Source organism: Mirounga leonina, unplaced genomic scaffold, assembly GCF_011800145.1.
Source record: "Mirounga leonina isolate KUSES-001 unplaced genomic scaffold, KU_Mleo_1.0 Mir_114, whole genome shotgun sequence".
NCBI classification, from domain to species: Eukaryota; Metazoa; Chordata; class Mammalia; order Carnivora; family Phocidae; genus Mirounga; species Mirounga leonina.
The window spans coordinates 19167744-19183968 of NW_023270265.1; the positions used below are offsets into that span (position 1 = coordinate 19167744).

Consider the following 16225-nt stretch of genomic DNA (forward strand, 5'->3'; position numbering starts at 1 on the left):
TAAGCTAGCAAGCATCTAGAAACCACAAACTTTAGTTTTTCTTTTTTTCTTTTTCCTTTGTCATGTTGCTACTCCTTTACCTTTGCCTGGATTTGTGGGCGACATGAGTGCTAGAGAAATTATCCAAGAGTAGAAGTGCCATGTGACAGCAGCCCCCCCATACAGTGGCCATGTCAACTGCTAAATCATTACCTTTATTGAGGTAATCATTTACATGACATAGACTGCTCCCATAGTAAGGGGGCACATTTCAATGAGATCTGATAAATGCAGACACTTGGGTAACCACCACCCTAGTCAAGACAGATCATAGAACATTTTCACCATCCCCCGAAGTTCCCTTATGTCACTTTGCAGTCATCTATCTCCCCCTTCCCTACTTCCAGGCAAACACTCTGTTTTCCATCAATAGAGATTAATTATGGCTCCTTTAGACTTTCGTCTAGATGGAATATACAGGATACATCTTTTGGCTTCTTTAGCTCATCCCAAGTTTTTGAGATTCACCCATGTTTTTCCATGGGTCGAGACTTGTTCTTTTTTATTGCTGCAAAGGATTCTATGATATGGATACACCGTAATTTGTTTATCCACTCCCCTTTTGATAAACATTTGAATTATTTCCAGTTTTTGGCTATTTTGAATGAAGCTGCTAAAACAAATGCGTGCAAGTCTGTGTGGACATAGCTTTCAGTTCTGTTGGTAAATACCTAGGAGAGGAATTGCTGGTAAGTGTATGAGAAACTGCCAAAGTGTTTCCCAAGCAGATTGTGTCATTTTATACTCCCACCAGCGATGGATGAGGATTCCAGTTGCTCCAGCTCTTCACCAACATTTGCTGTTGTCAGTCTTCTTAATTATAGTCCTGCTAGTGCATTTGTAAAAGGATCTCACTGTAGCTGTGGTTTGCATCTCCCTCCTGATGAAAGATTTGCAGCATCTCCCCATATGTCTGTTGGCTTATTTGTGTATCTTCTTTTGTGAAGTATCCAAGTCTTTTGCTTGTTTTTATTGAGTTGTTTTCTTATTATTGACCTGTGAGAGTTCTTTCTATATTCTGGATATAATCCTTTGCCAGATTTACATATTATGAATTATTCCTCCCAGTCTGTGACTTCCCTTTTTCTTTTCTTTTCTTTTTTTTTTTAAAGATTTTATTTTTTTATTTGAGAGAGATGAGATAGAGAGCATGAGAGGGGGGAGGGTCAGAGGGAGAAGCAGACTCCCTGCCGAGCAGAGAGCCCGATGCGGGACTCGATCCTGGGACTCCAGGATCATGACCTGAGCCGAAGGCAGTCGCTTAACCAACTGAGCCACCCAGGCGCCCCCCTTTTTATTTTCTTAATGGAATCTTTCAAAGGGAAAATTTTAAGAAGCCGGAGCCGCACCTCCCGCATGTCCCCCCCCCCGCCCCCCCACCAGCCAGGCACCTCAGATGAGAGCAGCGCCTAGACCAGCGCCGGCAGCTCAGCCCCCCGCAGCTCAGCCTCCGGCAGCGGCTCCACCAGCTGCTGAGCCCCGGCAGCCAGGTCTCTTGGCCCAGATGGCAACCCCTGCAGCTGGCGTGGCTGGGGGCTCTGCTGCCGGGCACATGATAGGTCATGCATCACTGGGGGCTTCAGTGGAGGAGGCAATGCTGAGCCTTCAAGGCCTGACATCACTCACCAGGAGCCTCAGGGAACCCAGCCAGCAGGCCAGCAGTAGCAGCAGTCTGACCCATGCCACTATGAGATGAAACAGTTTCTGGAGTGTGCCCAGAACCAGGGTGACCTGAGGCTTTGTGAAGGTTCCAGCGAGGTGCTGCAACAGTGCAGATCTGCAAATGGATTAGCCTAATCGAGAAGTTCAAATTGAAGATATGGAAAATCATGTCTCATAACCAAGTTAATTTAGCATAAAAAGATAATTGATGGTGAATATATAAGGTGTAAAACCACCAGTTAAGCTTCTCCTTCCTCATTAAATACAGCTTTCTTCGGAATTGGAATGAAAAATGTTGTTCTCACTGTATAGAAGTTCATTGAGATGGTTTGAATTTGGGGCTGGGCAGATGTTTGTGTGCCTCCTTAAATCACCTTTTGTGACATTCTCATTTGTGAATTAATTAGAATAAAGTGATTTTCTCCCCCCCAAAATAAAATAAAATAAAATAAATATTTGTGTGTGGCATGAAGTAACAGTAGAGATTCATTTTTGTCCATATGAATACCCCAATTATTTCAGTACCATTCGTTTTTCTACCTTCATTGAAAATCAATACATGTGTGGGTCTGTTTCTGGAATCTCAATTCTATTCCATTTATCAAAATGTTTATCTTTATGCCAATACCATGCTCTCTTGATCACTATAGCTTTGTAAATAATTCTTTTTTTTTTTTAAAGATTTTATTTATTTATTTGACAGAGAGAGACACAGCGAGAGAGGGAACACAAGCAGGGGGAGTGGGAGAGGGAGAGGCAGGCTCCCCGCAGAGCAGGGAGCCCGATGCGGGACTCGATCCCAGGACCCTGGGATCATGACCCGAGCCGAAGGCAGTCGCTTAACCAACTGAGCCACCCAGGCGCCCTGTAAATAATTCTTGAAATTGAATAGTATAAGTCCTGCAACTTTACTCTTCGTCTTAAAAAAAAAATTCCAGCTCATTTGCATTTCCATATAAATTCTAGATAAGCTGTGCACAATAGAAAGCTTCCCAGTAATACAAAGGAATGAAATATTGATACATGTGAGAATATGGGTAACTAAATAATTATGCTGAGTGAGAGAAATCAAGCAAAAAAGAATACATATTATTTGAATCCATTTATATAAAATTCTAAAAACTGCAAAAGAATCTATACTGATAGAAAGCAGATAAGTGGTTTTCTGGAGAGGAGTCATGGAAGGGAGGTAGCAAAGAGAGACAGAAATGAGAGATGTTACAAGGGAAGGAGAAAACTTTGTTATGTTCCAATCTGATGTATCCAAACTGATGGATACGTTCTTGAGTGTGGTGATAGCGTCATGAGTATACATAAGCAATAATTTATCAGTTTCTACACTTTCAATTTTAACAGTTCATTGCATGTCAATTATACTTCAGTGAAGCTGGGGATTTTTTTAATTAGATATTGCCAAAAAATGGAGTTTTCAAAAAAAGCTTTCAAAGAATATAAACGATGAAAATTAGAAGGGTTGGGGGCTTCTCAACAGCAACACTGGAGACTAGAATAGGGTAGAGAAATGGCTTCAAAAGTCCAAACGAAAATGATTTCCAACCTAAAATTCTATATCCTGCTAAGCAATAAAGCAAGAAGATGGAATAAAATTTACAGATACGTGCAATTGTTCTTTCTCAGGAAGCCTCTGTAGTGTCCACACCATCAAAACAACAAAGCAAATGAAGGAAGAGTATTATATGAGATTTTAATTTCCTAGGATCCAACACACAAGAGAGGGGAGAGGAATTCTCTGGATGATGGGAAAGAGAAAGCCCAGAATGGCAGCAGGGAGTGCAGCATCCTTAAGAGCGGGAGTTGTAACAAATCAAGTAAAAAAAAATAAATAAAATAAAATAAAATATCAATGTGGATTTAAAAAATAATAAAAAATGAAGAGCAGGAGTTGCAAATAAATAGAAGTTCCAGGGGAGGTTTCCTTTTTTAAAAAACCAACAGGAGACTATCTCCTATGTTTTATAATGTAGGAAATTGTTTTGAGAGGCTGGTGGGGCAAGTCAGAAGCATTAGCAATAGATACAGAGAAAACAAAACCCATGATAAGAACTGGACAATTATTAATGCCAGAGCTAACAAAAAGTTGTGAAAGAAAGAAACATAACCATGGTATACTCTGATTATGGTTCAGCAGTAAATGATATTTATTTAGTCATAACACTAAAAATACTGAATATTCTTTAAAAAAAAAAACTATGATACATTGCTACTGGAAGGAGGAGAGGAAGCATGGGGAAGAGTGAACTGTGTGTGTTAAATCCTGCTGTACCATAATAGAAAATACATAGTGTATACAATTGATCTATTAAGAAATAGAGTTAAATACTTAACTTTATGTGGGTAAACACTACGGGGGAAAAGTACATGCTTGCCTTTGGGAAGCAGGACTATGGGGGTGGGGGGCTAGGACATGGTACATGGGACTCCTTTATAAATTGTTTACTATTCTTTGACTTTTAAAACCATGAGCATGTATTTTGGTTAAAAATAAAAATTAGTTAAATAATTAAAATGATTTCTGGAGACTGTATGAAAATAAAGTGACTTCTCCAGGACTCGTCTGCTTACATATATTTTATTGGGTGAATTTTTTTCTATTTATTAGTTATCAGCCTAAGTGAAGATTATAAATGAATAATACTGCTGAAATCTTCTGGAAATTTTCTACCAAATATGTTTTATAACTATAAAAAATGATAGATTCATCTGTGTCTTGGCCAGGGTGTGAGCTTTTTAAAAAACCAACATTAACTCTGATAGTTTTCTCTAGTGTTTGTATTCTATATAATCAATTTTTGGTTTTAATCTTTATTATTTCCTTCTTTCTACTTAATTTGCTCTTCTTTTATTAGTTTCTTAATTTGGAAACTTAGATCATTGATTTTAACTTTTTTCTTTTTCTAAATGGTATTTGAATCTCTAAATTTCCTTTCAAGTGCTACTTTGGCTGAGTCCCAATATTTTGATAAATTTTATTTTCATTATCATTAAGTTCAAAATATTTTCTCATTTCCTTTGTGATTTTTTTCACTGAGCTATGGATTATTGATAAATGTGCTATTTCAATATCCAAATATTTGAGGGTTTTCTAGAAAGCTTATTGTGATTGATTTCTAATTTCACTGTTATCTGAGACTATACTCTATCATTTCAATTTTTAAAAATTTCTTGAGATTTACCTTATGGTTCAGCAGAAAGCTATTTTAGTAAATGTTACACATTCACTTGAGAAGAATGAGTATTTTGTAGCTTGGGGCTGTAGTGCTTGGTAAATGTCAATTAAATAGATTTGATTGATAGTGTCATTAAGATGTTTATGTCCTGGGACACCTGGGTGGCTCAGTTGGTTAAACATCTGCCTTTGGCTCAGGTTATGATCCCAGGGTCTTGGGATCAAATCCTACATCAGGCTCCTTGTTCAGCAGGGAGCCTGCTTCTCCCTCTGCCTGCTGCTCCCCCTGCTTGTGCTCTCTCTCTCTCTGACAAATAAATAAATAAAATCTTTAAGAAAAAAACATTTTTATGTCCTTACTGATTTTTTATCTATACTCTTTTTATTACTGAATGGGAGGATATTATAATCATCAACTGTGATTGTGGATTTGTCTGTTTGGTTTTTACCTTTGGTTTTTCAGTTTTTACCTTATGAATTTTGAAGTTATTTTATTAGATGCATACATATTTAGGATTATTGTGCCTTTCTGATGAATTACCCCTCTTCATCTCTTCTAATGCTTCTTGTCTTGAAATCTAACTTATCTGATATGAATATAGCAATGCCAGTTTTTTTTTTTATGCTTACTGTTTGCATGGTATATTTATTTCTGTTCTATTTTTGTCTTTATATTCAGAGTACATCTCTTGTAGATATCACATACTAGGTTGTGTTTTTTAACCCAACAGAAAATGTCTGCCTTTTGATTGGAGCTTAGTTCATTGACATTTAGTGAAATTATCCATAAGATTAGATTTTATATATCTTCTTGCTATTTGTTTTTATTGGCTCTTTATGGTTTTTGTCCCTCTGTTGTTTGTTTCCTGCCTTCTTTTGGGCTAATTGAGTGTTTTTAGTACTTTCTCCATTGGCTTCTTAGTTATATCCCTTTTATTTTAAATGTTAAATCATTGCTCCAAGGCTAACTATATGCATCATTAACAAAGTCTATTTAGAGTCCATACTGTACTTCTTTAAACTTCACACTTCATATCTGACCTTGCACTTCCTACTTCATCCTTCCTACTTTACACCTGATACTTTTCACTTCCCATTTTGCACTTCCCAAATGTAATAAACTTACACTAATACAATTCCATTTATCACTCACCCTTGTTCTTTGTGCTACTGTTGCCATATCTTTTGCTTCTACAAGTGCTGTAAAAACCCCTCACAACATTAATTTTGCTTTAAATAGTCCATTCACTTTTAAGGATTATAAAAAGAAAAATAATATTGTCATTTAAATGTATCCTCTTATTTACTATTCCTGGGGCTCTTCTTTCCTCCTTCAGATCTGAGTTCCTTTCTGTATCATTTCCTGTTAGCCTAAAGAACATCCCTTAGGATTCCTCATGGAGCAGGTCTGTTGGTGATGGTTTCTCTACACCTTTATTTATCTGAAAATGTATTTCATTCTTTTTTTTATTGCAAACTACTTTTACTAGATACAGAATTGTGGGTTGACAGGGATTTTGTCTCTTTTTTTGTTTGTTTGTTTTATTTATTTATTTTTTTAGAGAGAGAGAGTGTGTGTGAGCAAGTGGAGGGAGGGCCAGAGGGAAGTGAGATAGAGAATCTTAAGCAAGCTCCACCCTCAGCACGGAGCCTGATGCAGGGATCAATCTCAGAACCCTGAGATCATGACCTGAGCTGAAATCAAGAGTCAGATGCTTAACCAACTGAGTCACCCAGGCACCCCTCTTTTTTGTTTGTTTTAACCCCAGCACTTTAAATATACCATTCTATTATATTCCATTTTGTGTAAATTTTTTTTGTCTCTAGTTGGTTTCATGATGTTTTACCTTTGATTTTCAGCAGTTCAATATATCTAAGTGTGATTTGTCTTATATTTACACTTCTTGGAGTTTGCTTCTTTCCTAGATATTTAAGCCTGTAATTGTCATTAAATTTTGGGACTTTTTGGTCATTATTTACTCATTTTTTTCTGTGCCTTTCTTTATGTCTTTTTCTTCTGATATTTCTATTACATGTATATTAGACCATTTGTCCCACAGGTCCCTAAGGATCTTTTTTAGTCGTATTTTTTTCTTTCTGTGCTTCAGATTAGAGAAGTTATGTACTTTTCAATTCTAGAATTTCTATGTGAACATTTATATATCCTTTACTCTGCTGAAATTCCCTAGCTACTTACTCATTAAGACATAATTTTCTTTAGCTCTTCCATATTTTTCACTTTTTCTCTCAAGGTATTTATAATAGCTGCTCTAAAGTTTTGTCTGGTAAATCTCACATCTGAGCCATCTTGGAGTTGGTAATCATTGACCTCTTTTGTTCTTAACTACGGACCATGTTTTCCTGTTTCCTTGCATATCTGGTAATTTTTTATTGTGTATTTGGTATCATTCATGATACTTTGTAGAGACTCTGGATTTTGTTACTATTCTTAAAAGAGTGTTTATTTTTGTCCTAGTAGGCAGATCAATTACTTGTTGATCACTTTGAACTTGTGTAACTTGGCTTTTCATTATATTGGAGTACATCTGTGAATATCCCCTCAGCTTAGCTTGTTGTGGAGGATTGGTATTAGGTTTGTGGTTGTTTGTTTGTTTGTTTTTGGATCAGGTTGAGAAACTAGGCTTTACTCTAAAGTTCAGTGCTTACTTCTTAGACATGGTCTTCCTGGTCTCAAAGCTGGATGCTTGAGGTATTAACAAGATGTTAATGCTGTCTTTCAACTCTTGTAGAGTCTCCAACATCCCCCAGTCCTGCTCAACCTTTATTATTTTTGTTTTATAATCAGTTGTGCAGCATTTGTTCTCTGGTGATCCTTGTATAGTCTTGTGCTGCATATATACAGTGCAGTCCTCAGCCAAAAATTCAGGAAGAACTCCTTCCAAAACCTCCTGCCTACTCCATTCAGTTTCTCCTCTCTGGTGCCCTGCTTTGCAGATTCCAGCTGCTTCAGATATCCCAAACTCCAATCTGTTTCCTCAGCTCAACAGTACGACTGTGAGATCTAAGTATGACTTAGATCCCAGCTTTCTGTACCATAATTGGAAACACATCTCCAGGCAGAAAACTGCAAGAAGGTGAGGCTTACCTCATCCTTTGCAAGGCCTGTTTTCCAATGTTTAACAATAGTTGCTTCACATATTTTTTCTAGTTTTATGGTTGTTTACCACGGGAGGCATAACCCAATACCAGTTATTCCTTTATAGCTACCAGCAAAAGCTAGCCAGGATTTGAATCAAAAGACCAAAAATGAAAATGTTTTCTGAATCTCTTGCATATTCTACATCCAGTTTTCCAACTCTATAATACTCACTTTTATGGCCCAAAACATGAATATAAATTTTGTAATCCATTAAGAAGTTTAATATATTCAACTTGGAAAACTAAGCCAATTGGACCAACATGGCCATTGCAAACACCATGCTGCTCGGAGATTGGCCATTAAGGCTGAATAAGTAATCAAAAGCCCTCCTCTACCACCACTGCTCATACAGTACATTTGACTTTGGACCTTAGCTTATTGGATAGCTAATAGGGTCTGTTTGAACTTTTCATAATGGAGGAGTCTAGATAGAAAAAGAAAATATATTTGAGTCTATAAGAGGATGCACCTAGAGTTGCACAACCTCAAACAGCCTACTATTTGTGTAGAACAGGATAGTTGATGGTCTGTCAAAACATCAAAGAGAATAAACAAGAGGATAATACTACCTCATATTTGAATAGTGAATATCTTAATTGGGTCCCTAACTAACCCTCTGAAAAAAAGGCAATAAGCTCTTGTCATTCCCATTTTACAAATGAGGAAACTATGACTCAAATAAGTTCATCGGCTTGTCCAACATCACATAGGTAGATGATGACAGAATTCAGAAAGGCAAAATCACTGTGAGTAAATTTACTGCTTATGCCCTGATACATAGGCACCTCAGGCCAGACCTGCAAATGGACGGAAATCACAGCCAACTATGAGGTATAATCTGAGAGATGCCAAATCGTTCACCCCCTAACTTATCAGAGCCTAAAATTTCAGCATTAGTCATTAATTTTAGCTTGAGCCATCAATGGCCTGCTAAAATGGAAACCTAATTACCTTGCATTTCTACAGCAAGTCACAATTTTCCAAATGTGATTTACCTTTGAAAATAAAACCTAACATTTATTATGAGCACTCTGTTATGGTAGGCACTACTTTAAGTGTTTTGTGTATTTTGACTGTTTTTATCTATACAATAAGAATATTATAAATATCTCCATTTTAAATATGAAGAAACTAGAGATGCCTAGGTGGTTCAGTCAGTTAAGCACCCAACTCTTGGTTTGGTCTCAGGTCATCAGGTCATGATCTCATGGTGGTGAGATGGAGCCCTGTGTTGGGCTCCACACTCAGCGGGGAGTCTGCTTGAGATTCTCTCTCTCTCTCTGCCCCTCCCCCCTCTAAAATAAATAAGTAAACTTTAAAAATAATAAATAAATATGAAGAAACTAAAGTATAAAAAGATTAAATGTCTTGCCTAAGGTCATACAATTAGAAAGTACAGAAGTTAGGATTTGAGTCTAGATTCAGAGTTCTTGCTTTTAACCATTCAACTATTTCTTATGCTATCAGATCCAAGCCAAGCCCTGCAAGATAAAGGCATTATTAAACCACCTTTTATAGAAAATTTAAGTGATTTACCCAAGTTTCCCCAACTAATTATTAGTTGATTCCTGACTAATTCTGGTAATCACTTCTCCTAATCAACTCTTATAATATATTAAGACAGAGGATTACAGGCCAAGTCCTTATCAGTAAAAAGGAGATTGGGGCAAAGATAACTCCATTTAGATGAAATCTAAAGTAAGATATTCTGAGAAGCTAAAAAAAGCAGACTTGAGAATTTTTGAACCCCCAGATGGTGATGAGAAATATTCCTTTATTCTACAAATACTTAAGGGTTCCCTAACTACATTAGGCACTCTTCTTGGTACAGGAGTCTACCTATAAACAAAACAAACAAAAATTGCTACTTTCATAGAATTTACATTCTAGTAGAATATAAGAAAATATTGATGATGATGATAGAGAAGAATTACTTTGAAAATAAAGAGAAACAATATAAAGCAGAATTATAAATGAATTCAACTGAATTTTTTTTTCAAATCTACTCCTTCTTCAATAACTCATTTATTTCCCACATGCTTCTTCCCAGAAACAACCCACTGATATGTAAAATGTTGGTAACTTGAGATTTTTCAAAATACGACATCAACTTATTGTTGGTATAAATTACAGACAATCAAAGGAAGTGAGAAGTCCCCCCTCCCCGCCAGTAATTATAGAGGATCAGATGGAGCTGTAAAGACAGATTTTACAGCTTGTTAGAGCACATAAAATCTTTGAGAAAGTTGCCCCACCTTAAAAAAGTCTTCTAAGATTCTTTCTTTTTAAAGTCCTCTTTTAGGGATGCCTGGCTGGCTCAGTTGGTACACCATGAGACTCTTGATCTCGGGGTTGGAAGTGCAAGCCCCACGTTGGGTGCAGAGATTACTTAAATATAAAATCTTTAAAATAAATAAAGTCCTCTTTTAGGTTATTGGAGATTCTTACTATTAAAAAGTGGAATGCTGGCAGCTAGAACAAGTGTGGACCACCAAGTGGGGGAGAAGGCTGAGCAAGTACGTCTAGTGCCGAGCAAACTCTCTTCACCACCATCTCTTTAACAGAGGTCTATCTTCTCCAGGTTTCTACTTGGGTTTACTTTAACAAACTCATCAGAGCTGATGAGGGACGAATTCTTAGTGCAGGGTGGAAAAACCTCTGCTTTGATTCTTTAGCCTGAGTTGCTAGGCAACAGCTGTTCCCACGCTGAGGGAGCTGAGGCAGCAATTGCTTTTATCAGTAGTTGTCAATCATGTGCACCAAGCAAGCGCCTCCAGGAAAAGCTTATTTTTCTCCTCTCTTTTGCTGGCCACATCCACATCAGTTTTGTGGGATCTCTTCGGGACCATGCTTAACTTTCAGGGATCCATGACTACCAAAACCATTTCATTCCCATAGTTCAGAAAGGTGTTCTCCTCTCCCCCAAAACAATGCCTCTGCTCAACCAAGACAGCTTGAAATTATCAGAGGGCTTCAGTCTTTGGGACCAAAGATTCTATTTTACACTGAAATGCAAATCTAGTCCCTGTCATTGACAGGTTTGGGTGAATGAATTTCTCAATTTACTTCCACTGGAAAGGGGAGTGTGGTAGAGATGAGAGGAGGTGAGCAGAAGAGTAATAGCAAGGGAGGAGCAGGGAGAGGAAGAGGCATTGACAAAAGGAGCAAAGAATCCAGGAAGGGAAGCTGGAATCACCAATGACAAATCTATCAGCTCCTTGGTTTCCCCAAGGCTGGTCTTGTACTTGGTCGCTAGGCCATAGTACTAAACAGAGCCTGAGCAGCATCCTCCTGTCCAACTATGTAAATCAGAAATAGAAACTACAGGTCAAGATGGAGGTGTGTGGGGGAGATGCTGGGATGTGCTGCCAGGATCGCCAATTACTCCCAGCAGCTGGGACTCCACCCTCAGCCATCAGCCCCGTTCAGGGACCTTGGCTGAAGGAAACTGCCCAACCAAGATCATCTCTCCTTCCCAAGGAATCCTACATCTAGTGACTGATTAACATGATGGGATAAAGACCCCACCTGTGACATGTCAGCAGTTTCATTCCATCTTCATAACTCCCCATTTGGTTGCTTGAGGAGGCATCTGTTAAGACTACATCACAGCTCAACTTCTCCCTCTGCCCAGTCTTATTTCCTTTCCTTTTTTTCAAAAGAGTTGATTTCAAAAGTACGCCCTAAAAAATCTGCATGCCAATCTCCATCTCAGGGTCTGCTTCCTGGAAACCCCAAACTACAATAACCAGGCTAAGAGGCTTCCATTTCCCAGATGAAGATAACCACATACTACACTGTTACATAAATGAAAAGAGTGGGATGTCTCGGGCTGCTGTACATAGCTGCCTACCACACTGTTTCGGCTGAAACTGGGTAATTTGGCTCAATGACATCAAGTAACCCAAACGGGCCCAGAGAAGTCTTCTTTTTTCCCTGAGGGAGGTCCTGGAAGCTTAGCTTCTCAGACATTAGACAACAACAAAAAACAGGTGATCCATTTCATTCAACAAGCATTCACTGAGTATGAACTCTTCATCGAGCATGAAATTATTGCTGCCATCATTGTCACTATCATCACCATCATCATTGTCATCTGTCCTTGTTGTTGTTACTATTTGGTATTTCAGGCAAATCTCCTGACCTGGTCCTTCAGAAACTGGAAAACAAATCACTCTCCATTCGTGGTCCCATTAGGGCTTCACAGACAAAGATGACACACACTTTTGGTCTCCATATTTGCTGAGAGAAGTATGCTTTGTTTTCAAACTGTCCACTTGTAGACATTTCCCCTCTTCTTGGTCATCCCAATTGCCTTTCTTTGGAATTGCTTCACTTCTGCTGGGAATTTTTGAGTCTTAGTGATCCCATATGTTTCCTATGGCTGAACTAGAATTTTGAACCCAGGTAAGACTGTATTCTTTTGGTTTGCTTCCAGTGGTCTCACTGAAGATATCCAGCCAGCCTCCATGGTAAAGCTATTCACTGGGTCAGAGTGACTTTAGGGCTTCTCTGGACATATCTGATAGTTCATGGTCCATCCTCATAAGCAACATTTGAACCATTATATTTTCTCACACACTGCTTTACATTTGCCCTCACTGACACTTAGCTGTTCATTTTCTTGTGAGATCTCTATGATTACCTTTGCTGGCTGACACTTCACTCCCTCAAACAATTTAATATCTCTTGTAAACTTTGAAACTTGACTACAGATGGTTTTTGCTAGTAATGTTCCTAATCATGAGAAATAATTAGTTCTGCTCTGATCCTTCGGGATTCCATTATTTAGACTTCCATTATGTGCCATATTCCTACCTTTTGTTTCTTGCCTTTATGTTATTTTTCCTTCACCAAATAATCCCACAGATTCCATGATGATGCATATTGGGGACTGACAGTGTGGTGGCAACCACAGAGCTACCTTAAGATATGTGCTGATTCTGATATTCCATGGAAGAACATGCCACTCATTGGTTGGTTAGTCCTTAGCCAAAAGAAGCTGGGAAGGCCTGGGTAATAACATGGCTAAAGCAGAGTCCCCAGTCTTTCTGAGTCCAGGCTTAGGCTCAGTCCACATCTTCCTTTAGTCCTGCAGTGGGTTCTGAAGTCCTTCATTGGTTCTAAACCTGCTTCACTTTCTGGTTGTGACCTGACCAATTTCAGTGTCCTGGGTATGACCTCTTTTGCCTTCCTCAGGTTGAATTCACTCCCTAGTGATTCCAAATACACTCAGAATAACCACAGGCTTCAAAGGTTCTTGTGAAATTACCATCTTTGGGATGTGGGCAAGTCATCTTAGGAACAATGAGATCAATAACTTCCACTGTAGATAGGAATAACAGTGTAAAATGTCATTATTGCATTAAGCTGTGATGAGTTAGCAACAGTGTTACTTTTCAAACATACTTTGGACAAAATCTTGGAATTCTACTACTTATTAGAGACTGTGAGCAATAATGTGTGCATAATTTACAGCATCACAAGAAACAAAAGCATCTGTTCTTTCATATTGATCCATGAAGAACTGGGAAAGGGGGCATTTTATAAGGTATGAATATAAAAGCTCTATTCTTCCTGACTGTGAATCATATCTCTAAATATAGACTTGCATGTGTGTGCATGCACACAATTATGGCATCTTCCCCGTTGACTCAAAGGATTTTATTTCAACTCCTCATTTCTAAGATGTTGCTGTTCTTTCCTATTCCCACATGCCTGAGTCACACACCCCTCTTTTACCCCCTGGAAGGTAACAGGGACATATTTACACAATCAAAATACAGGGTATTTTTAGGAATAAGCTACTAAAGTTAGCCTTCTTGAATCAAAACCAATCATATCATATTTCAGGACGAAGCTTCTCATCAAATGACTACCTATAAGGCGGCATGCAATTCATGCATCTTGAATCATAGGTATTGAAAACCTAACTGGGATTCAATGCTTTGTTCTTGTAAATTTCTAGATATACTACAAATTTATTCAAGCCATTGGTAACAATAAATAGGTAGAGAGATAGATAAACAGAAACACAAATGGATAGCTATAGACAGGTGAGCCCTTGTGGATTCTAGTTTATATGTTTGGGTGCTTTCTCTTCAGTCATTTGACTTGATAATCTGCCTGTGCTTAAAATTGACTGAGTGTCATCTACTTTTGTTTTCTTAGAGAAAGAGATGGAGAGAGAGTACGTGAGCTGAGGGGAGGAGTGGAGAAGGAGGGAAAGAGGGAGAGGGAAAGAGAATCTTTAGCAGGCTCCATTCTCAGCGTGGAGCCCAACTCAGGGCTCAATCTCACAACACTGAGATCATGACCTGAGCAGAAATCAAGAGTCAGACACTTAACAGACTGAGCCACCCAGGCGCCTCCATCTATTTTTATTTTATTGTTAATATTATTCCACAGGATATACAATGCCACGTGGTTGAATGGTAGAAAGCTGGCAGTTCAATTACTTGGCATATAACAATATATATAGCTGTAGTAAACAGGAAAGTTTTTAATTTAACCAAATCTACAGACAGGGAGTTTTTGGACCTATGAGTAAAAAGGATGTCCTGCTGGTCTATGAGATTAACTTCACTACTAAGACTAAGTAATGAACACTTACAAGAACCGGGCATTAACACCCTGTTATAGATGGTAGCACTAAGTCCTCTCCACTCTAGGCAAATCCTGTCCTACTCCACCCCCAGTCTGGCAAAATAATGAGAAGCATAGACTCATAAGGTTATATTGGAGAGTGGTAGGATTAAAAAACAGAATTTGGGTCTGGGAATTCTTAATTTTCTATTTAAGTACAAGAGTCATCATTTTTTCCTTGTTCTTTCCTAGGAAATAAAATTTCAAAGAAATGGCAATTAACTAGGATTGACTCTAGGATTATTCACTATCAATAACATTATAATGGGATTGTGCAATTAATATTTCCTTCCACTTCATGCCATTTAGAAGTGTTCAATGATCATTTCTGTTATTTTCCAGTGTCTTATACACTAAAGGATGAGATTTCTTTTTTACTACTACTACTTTTTTTTCTTCCTCCCTTCCTTTTACTGAAACTTAAGTAATTTTTATGTGATTTTCATGGCCAATTCTATGTAAGTAAAGAGAGCTACAAAGAGAAAACTTTGTTCAGCATGAGCATTTTTTGTTACACTCAGAGCTGTTTGTTCTTTTGGCATTTTCTGAGTACAGCTGAAGAGACAGTGTGTCTATCAGCATGTGGTCTGTAGCCCACTGCCAGACCACAGTGTTATTCCAAGCATTTGGAGATTCGAGTAAATGAAAGAGTTTTCCCTTTTTAGTTTCATATATTACCTTAATTATTTAGAAGAAAGGAAGGGAGAACGCAGTTGCCCTATGCCAGTCACTTTCACATGCAGTAAGATTCTCTTTATCGCTTTTGTCTGCTGTTTGGCTATTTATATGCTCTTGCTTTGAGAACTGAAAACTGACTTGTGAAAGCCAAATATTATTAAATTATTTCAAGCTTCCAAAATTATCTTAACTATTGAAACAATAATAAACAGTCACAAGAACCTTTTCTCTCACACACAATTTTTGAGCCTCGTCCTATATATGCAGTTAATAATAATTTTAAAAAAATTCCTTCTGTGTCCAGCTTTAGACTGGGGTGGTGGGGGGCATGTTTCATTGTATAGGTCTGAGGAGCCGGCGGCAGGAGGGCCCTGTGTACAGAGTGCATATGCCAGGGAAGGAAATCTGCTTGTTGAGGCTCAAAGAACACAGACCAGTGGTCAACAGATCTAGGTTTGAGACTTGACTCTGCCATTCTCTTGGGCAAGTAAATTCCCTCACCAAATTTCACTTGTTTCATCATATGTTAAAGACTCTTAGATCTACAGTGGTTTTGTAAACTTCTGTTTGTATTCATACAAATTTTTATTGTAAACATTCATTGAATGTCATTTGGTTCATAAAGACCGATGACTATATCTTCATTGAGGAAATTACACACGATCGAAATAAAAGTATTCAGTGGATTTTTTCTTTACCATTTATTGCGTTTTCTCTTGAATTCTACATTAATATTACAATCACTCTTTTCTTTTTCTTAACCATTTTGATTGAGGCTTATTGACTTATTGAGGGTATAAACATGGAACAGCGTTATTATACAAATAACCATTATCAGTTAAGCTCAATAGACT

General features: G+C 37.9%; 1 pseudogene; it reads left to right on the plus strand.

Annotated features, from left to right (window-relative positions):
• Positions 1-1344: 1344 nt before the first annotated feature.
• On the plus strand, positions 1345-1866 carry LOC117998384 (annotated as a pseudogene).
• The last annotated feature ends 14359 nt before the right edge of the window (positions 1867-16225 follow it).